Source organism: Salvia miltiorrhiza, chromosome 7 (assembly GCF_028751815.1).
Source record: "Salvia miltiorrhiza cultivar Shanhuang (shh) chromosome 7, IMPLAD_Smil_shh, whole genome shotgun sequence".
Taxonomy (NCBI): domain Eukaryota; kingdom Viridiplantae; phylum Streptophyta; class Magnoliopsida; order Lamiales; family Lamiaceae; genus Salvia; species Salvia miltiorrhiza.
The window spans coordinates 6,046,832-6,054,173 of NC_080393.1; the positions used below are offsets into that span (position 1 = coordinate 6,046,832).

Consider the following 7,342-nt stretch of genomic DNA (forward strand, 5'->3'; position numbering starts at 1 on the left):
AATGTAAATCAAAATTCATTTACTTAATCAATATATCAATTATTTTTGTACAAGATATCTGATGATTCATCTTCACTTACTTATAATAATATTAGTAAAATAAACAATTACAAAGATATAAACCATAGAAAAAAAAATGATTTGATTCAAAAAAGCAAACTATAAAATTTGAATTAAATAAAAAGGGTGCATGAATGATAATTTTTTTTATAGTTTTACAACTTAATTATTTATTAGTTAAAAAGGATTGGATTCCAATTTTAGAAATAAACAAACAATTCATGAGTTAACTAAATAATTTAATGAAAAAAATAATTCATGGTTTCAAATATTTAGAGAAACATGAGAGACGATTATAGAAAATTTAGGGTGTTTAATAATGTGGTGGGTGTCCTTTCAAAAAAAAATATGGTGGGTGTTGCTGCAGAAAAATATGATTTTCTTCTAAAAATAAAGAGTTTTGTATTTGTTGTGTATAACTATTAGGCTGCGTTCTCTATGATTGTAAATTTATCATGAGAAAATGAGGGATAAACAAAATTTTACCCTTTAAATTCTTCTTTTCTTTTCCCTCATTTCCTACAAAATAGAATTTGACTCTTACTTATTCCTCATTTTCACTTCAAATGAGGGATAATATTATCATATCAAAAATGGAAGAATAATATTATCCCTCATTTGTAGTGAAAAGAAGGATTAAGTAATGGTCAAATTCTATTTTGTAGAGATGAGGAAAAAGAAAGGAAGACTTTAAATAGTGAAATTTTGTTTATCCCTCATTTTACCATGATAAATTTACAACCAAAGAGAACGCAGCCTTAGAGCATAACTCCTATCAAGCCTCTATCACCATGCGAACCGTGGCTTGGGGCGTCACCTTGATTTGACCCACCTTTGCCTTGCCCCGCTCCGTCCATTGCCTTGCCCCGCTCCGTCCAATTCATTTATATAATATAAATCACACTTAAACTAACAAAAAATAATGTTTTCATCAACAACAAATTATATTTTTATCAATAAAAGATGGCACTATGGATGGCAATCGGGTACGACAGGTACGGATAGTGACTATCCATACCCATACCCACAAACTAAATGGATAGTGATTTTTAACCACGAAACTATCCATGGATATCAAATGGTATCCAAACCCGCTACCCGTAGATACCCGCTATCTGTCGGGTATCCGCGAACCCACTATCCGGCGGGTATCCATCACCCGCTATCCGCCGAATACCTACTATCCGCCGGATACCCACAAAACAAAATTTAAATATAAATTTACAACAAATTTAATAGAAAAAAATCAACACAAATAACATAGTTCAAATCCACAAAGAACAATGTTTAAATTCAAATTCATCAACTAAAATATAAAATTCAACAAAATTCTATAATTGCTCAACAAAATTCGAATTTAAATTAGACTATTAGAGTTTTGGCTTTAGTTCAGTTTCTGTCTGAGCCTATTTTAAGATATAAAATGCTAGCCCACAATCTCAAAATATATATTCAAAGCCTATATTTTATGAAATTTTTTGTGGATATTTGACGGGTAAGTCACGGGTAATTGATGGATAATTGGCGGGTATTTTTCGTGGGTAAATGGGTTTCGCGGGTATGGATATTAAGTATCCAAACTCATACCCACGAACTAAATGGATAGTGAATTACAAGTTACAACCACGAAACTATTCGTGGATATCAAATGGTATCCAAACCCACCCTAATAGGTTCGGATTTTCGCGGATATAGATTGCCATCCCTAGATGGCACCATATATTTAAAGCATAATGCAAAACGATACTTTTTTTTTCTTTTAGACAAAAATTACTACTTTTCTTAAATACAAACTATACTTTTTATAATAGCAAATGACACATTTTATAAAGTATAATTTGATGTTATTTATAAAAATATCGTTTGTTGTTAGTAAAAGTGTCATTTACGTAATAATATAACACTATATATGGAACATAGTGGGGCGGGACGACAGCGGATTGACGAGTGGAGCTCTGGTCTACACGGTGAGGGAGGTTCAACAAGAGAGTTTGTGTAACTATTTTTTAAATGTATTTTTGGTGGTTTATTGATTTATTTAATTTTCAAATGTTAAAAATTACATGTTTTATTTTTTTAGAAGTTGATGGTGTTTAATAAATTTTATTAGGTTGGGTCAGCTTTGATTTTGGCTTTGTATGATGTGTTATTAAAATACCAAGAGATTTTGCTCAATTGTTCTGGAGATTCGTTATTTGAAATAGTGTCTAACACTTATCCACTATATACTGATGATGGTTCATACTTACATGATAAAGCTATACTTGCTACTATGTTGGATGTAGCTGATATGATGAATCAATACTCTATCAATTTCAATAAATTAATATGATATTCAAAATTATTTAAGTTCATATAGTGCATGTAAATTTGATTAAAGTAACACATTGTTGGATGAAATTTATCTAGCTGAGTTTTTAAATGAAATTAGGTCTTCAGATACACCTAATCATCAATTATTTTACAAAATTGAAACTTCTGTTATGTTATTAAAAAACTTATATCGTTGTAATGGAATCAAATGGATTATTATTGGTCTACAAGTTCTCACTGAAATATTGTTGAGCAGACATAATGTTGGGTATAGAATTTTAATACATCAATTATCGTTAACGCCATCAGATCTAATATTACCATTCAAGTTCCAATGCTGATCCAATTTTCATTAGTTATGTCTTATGTAATGATGATTAATAAAAGTTTTGGTCAATATGTATCATGGGTTACTAATTGTCGAGGTTTGAAAATTCTAATATATAGAGACGAGGATTAAAATTGTACGTATACTAAGAATGTTTTTCATAGCGAAGTCTTCCAACATGTTAGATGTAAGTATTTTAGATAAATTACAAAAAAAAAAAAAAAAATCCAACCATTTAAAACAACAATTTTGATGGGTCCTTTTAGGACTGGTAAACCGGTTCCGATTATTTGGTTAAATTCGTAACCGAACCGAAAAAACCGGTTATCGGTTAACCGGTTTTTACCGGTTCGGTTATCGATTATCGGTTATAGTTTTTTCCGTTAACCGTTTAATCGGTTTAACCGGTTAAACCGAATTAACCGGTTTACTATTTAATTAATTGATTAATTAATATTTTGTTAGGTTAAAATTTAGAAAATAGCAGATATTATATTTTTCATTTTTCTACGCATCTCTCTCTCTGCATTCTCTCTCATTTTCTGCCCTCTACCGTCTCTCTCTCTCTCCCCATCCTTATCCGGCGGACGTCGCCGCTTCTTGCCGCCTCTGGCGCGGCGAGGCCGGCGCCTCTCCTTCCCCCTCCTTTCTATCTTCTATCTTTTCCCAATTCCTCAAATTAAAGCTACCTAGGGTTCTCTCTAAATTTCCCCCTTCAATGCCACTTCTCCGGTGAACTCTGCCGCCACCGCCGCCACTGCTACTGCAGCCGCCTGAACGTCTCCCTGTCATCCTCCCTGCCTCAGGTAAGGCCCTACCTCTATCTCTCTTTTTTCCATCTCTGTATGTCGATCTCTCTCTACCTCTCAACATTTCTCTGTCTATGTCTCTCTTTCTCTCTCTCTCATCTCCCTCTATTGGCAGCCACCGCGGACCACCGGCGGTCACTGCCGTCGAACGGGCTGACGGGAAAGGCAGCGGCTGCTGCTGCTAAATGAAACAGTTGGAATTTTACCTTCTGCTACTTGTATCTATAATCATTTTACCTTATTGTTGGATAAAAGTTTTGATTTTGAATGTGGTGTTGATATGTGAATTTAAATTAATAGTTACGTAATTTGATTTTGAATGTGGTTTATGCAAGAGTTTTTTGAAAGCTTGAGGCATGTACTGCTATTCGTGCCTTTGGCCCTTTGTCTTCAATTTCTTTAGTTGATGAAGTTTGATCTTTATTTTCGTGGATTAATTTGATGAATTTTTCTACTCCACCCGAATTCTTCTGCCATGTTAAACGAATTGAAAACCGGATCGGTGTTCGGTTAGTATTTTTGGTGTTAATCGGTTCCGGTTAATCGGCAAACCGGTTCGGTTATAACCGAACCGGACCGATTCCCACCCCTAGGTCCTTTATCCGCTAAAATTATTAATTATTAAAACACATGCTTTCAAATTGCACTGTAATTTTCATGAATACAAAGAGTATTTTATTATTATATATATAATATGTTTTTTTACATCATTATATATATATATACATATATTTATATATTGATTATTTGTGTATACAAGATTTTATATATTTACAGATTGTGCATCGCACGAGTACAATAAAATCTCGAGAGGTGTCGACAATCAAGAACGCACGTCCCACCAATTGGGGATGAACGAGACCACCAAGTCTCCCGCAAAACCAGTGAACCCAAACGAACTTAGAAGGCTCGAGGTGGAGAAACACAGCAAACGAATGCACGGGTGCTCAAGAACTCATCAGAAAGGCGAGCACCAAGAATAAGAAAATGGGTCGATATCCAACAAACATAGGCAGCATGAGAACAGGTCGGAAAAGGGGTCGATATCCAATAAAATGGATGTTTTATTCCATTCACTGTCAATATTCACAACAAAACACTACTATTTAACACATCAATTTTGTTTTGTCTCCTTTTCCATTCAATTTTAGAGGATCTCTCTCTCTCTCTCTCTCTCTCTCTCTCTCTCTTTTCCCCCTTTATATATATCTCGCAATAATTTATTAAAACTTATGTCTCAAACTACACTGTAATTTTTGTGAATGAAAAGATTATTTTATTATGTATGTATATATATATACATATATATTGTATTTATCTTTTCATATTATTTATATGTTTATGTATTAATTATTCATATATGCAAAGTTTTATATATTTACATACCGTGCGAAGCACGGGTATAACACTAGTGAGACATCAAAACTCAAAAGGCCGCAGTCATAATTAGTTTCTTTTTTAATTTGAAGATTTGAAGATATAACTCTAACGCACTTATCATTCAATGTACAAAATATTAATTTTATAGTTCGCATTTATTGCATATAATTTGTGTAGTAATATTTTTAATGATTTAGGGTGCATTTACTTTTGATTAATAAATTTATTTATTTTTTTTCATGATAAATTTATTAATCAAAATAAACGTAACTTGTAAACATTACGAGTTAGATTTAGTTAGAGCATGGTAAAAAAGACAAAAAAAACATAACTGCGAATTTTTCAATTATCAACCGAAAGTATCTATTAATGGTAAAATGTTTTTCAGTTCCATAATTATTAATTTAAATAAGCTATACCCAACCTAAACATTTAAAATTTTAAAGATAATTTTCCCCATATAAATGTCGAGGTTGTCTCAACGAACGCACTCGCTAAATTCGACATTTGTTGATGTACATAAAGATTGCGTTTACTTTGAAGGATAACAAAAATTTATGTCTTGAAATATCTTTTTTATTTTCCAACATTTAACACACAAAAGAGATGTTCATCATTTTTCCTTCCTTATTTTCACTTCAATGATGGATAATATTATCAATTCATTTTTATGAGTGGATAATATTATTCATCCTTAAAGTGAAATTAAGGAAGTAAAAATGGTAAACATCTCTTTTGTGTCAAATATTAAAAAATAAAGGAGACATTTTAAGGCATAAATTTTTGTTATCCATCATTTTCCATTGATAAATTTATCCATCAAAGTAAATGCAGCCAAAGAGTAATATATCATTGATGATACAATTGCATTATTCAATATCTATATACACATGATTGTGTATATAGATATTCTTGATTCTGCACTTAATTGTGTATCTATGTGACTAGAACCATGAAAGGATTCGTAAAGGAATACATACATCCTTCGTCCACGAAAAATTTATTACAAATTTCTTTTGGTTCGTTCACAAAAAAATGTACCACTTTCATTTATAATAATAGTACGATCCACATAACTCTATTCGTATTTAAAATGTGATTCATACTCATATAATAATTTCACTTATATTTTATTAAAATCCGTGTCTTTCATAAGATGACAAAATTTTTGTGGATAGAAAGAGAAAATATTAGCGTGCGTATTTCAAAATCTTATCGGAGTATATCCAATAGTATATTTGTAAATTTTAAGTATATTATTTGACGATAAAACACTAAAAAAATGACTCACGCATTTGGAAAACTCCAGCAACCAACCTACCCCAAACCTAATCGTTATAAAACAAACTATCAATGTCATATATACGATAAGAGTAACAAAAAACAAATAACGCATTAAACTAAATTTCACCAAATTATTAGTATTACTATTATTAAAAAATAAAAAATAAAAAAACACCAAATGTAATTGCTTCCAATATTCTGAGTGTAAAGGACACATGATGAAATAAACATGTTGTATAATTAATTACAGAATACTTATATACGTACTTGTCTCCTTTAATAGAGCAGTAGATGTAGAAAGGAAAGTTGGAATTTCACGTTTGGTATGTTGATAGATGAATTGACGGTCGAAAACGCAGCTCCATTAATGGCGGATGGTGGTGCCCATTAACACATGGCGTGTACCCATTTGGTGGTGGACTCCCGTGAACTCAGCCGCGTCGGACTCATCTTTCCGCCCTCAAATTCGCACGTGACTCCCACACCCACCCCTCTATCTCCACATAAATCAACCGAAATTCTTCTCACCACCAAAAACATCATCTTATATTCTAATTTTAATATTTTTTTTATAATATACATGTAATTATTGATGTGAATAATTACATCTTACTAATTAAAAGGACGAGTTTACTGTCAGTTTTCTTTTGTTGGTCAATTTTGGACACATGATCATGGTCACTAAAATTGAGATCTTGATCAAAATTCTCTAGACTTGAGCTATAAAAATTTTAAATTAATTTTTCCAACTAATATCAATTTTTGACATTGAAATTCCACCTCAAACCGTCAGGAAGTTCTAACATAGCAGCGTGGAAATCGGTGTTTAATTGAGAAGTTACTTGGTTTAAGAGGTTTGTAGTTAAAATTAGGGAAAAGATTTTTGGACACCAGGTGTCTTAGACACCTTCATAAAAAATCGATTTTTGCTTTATATTTAATTTAACCGATTTTTTTGCTATTTAGTGATTTGTCTAAAATATCATTTTCTAAAATATATTCAACCGATTTTGTTATTATTTTCGATTTTTATATTTTTTTCCAAGTTCACTAATTTTTTTATATAAAAACCAAAATAATAACAAAATCGGTTGAATATATTTTTAAAAATTATGTTTTAGACAAATCATTAAATAACAAAAAATCGGTCAAATTAAATATTAAATAA

The 7,342-nt window shown here is 31.4% G+C and overlaps 1 long non-coding RNA gene across 1 annotated transcript; it reads left to right on the top strand.

Annotated features, from left to right (window-relative positions):
* Nucleotides 1-3,209: 3,209 nt before the first annotated feature.
* On the top strand, nt 3,210-3,844 carry LOC130992021 (uncharacterized). The gene is made up of 2 exons (XR_009091229.1): nt 3,210-3,507; nt 3,626-3,844. It is a non-coding gene; the product is annotated as an uncharacterized LOC130992021 (long non-coding RNA).
* Nucleotides 3,845-7,342: the final 3,498 nt, after the last annotated feature.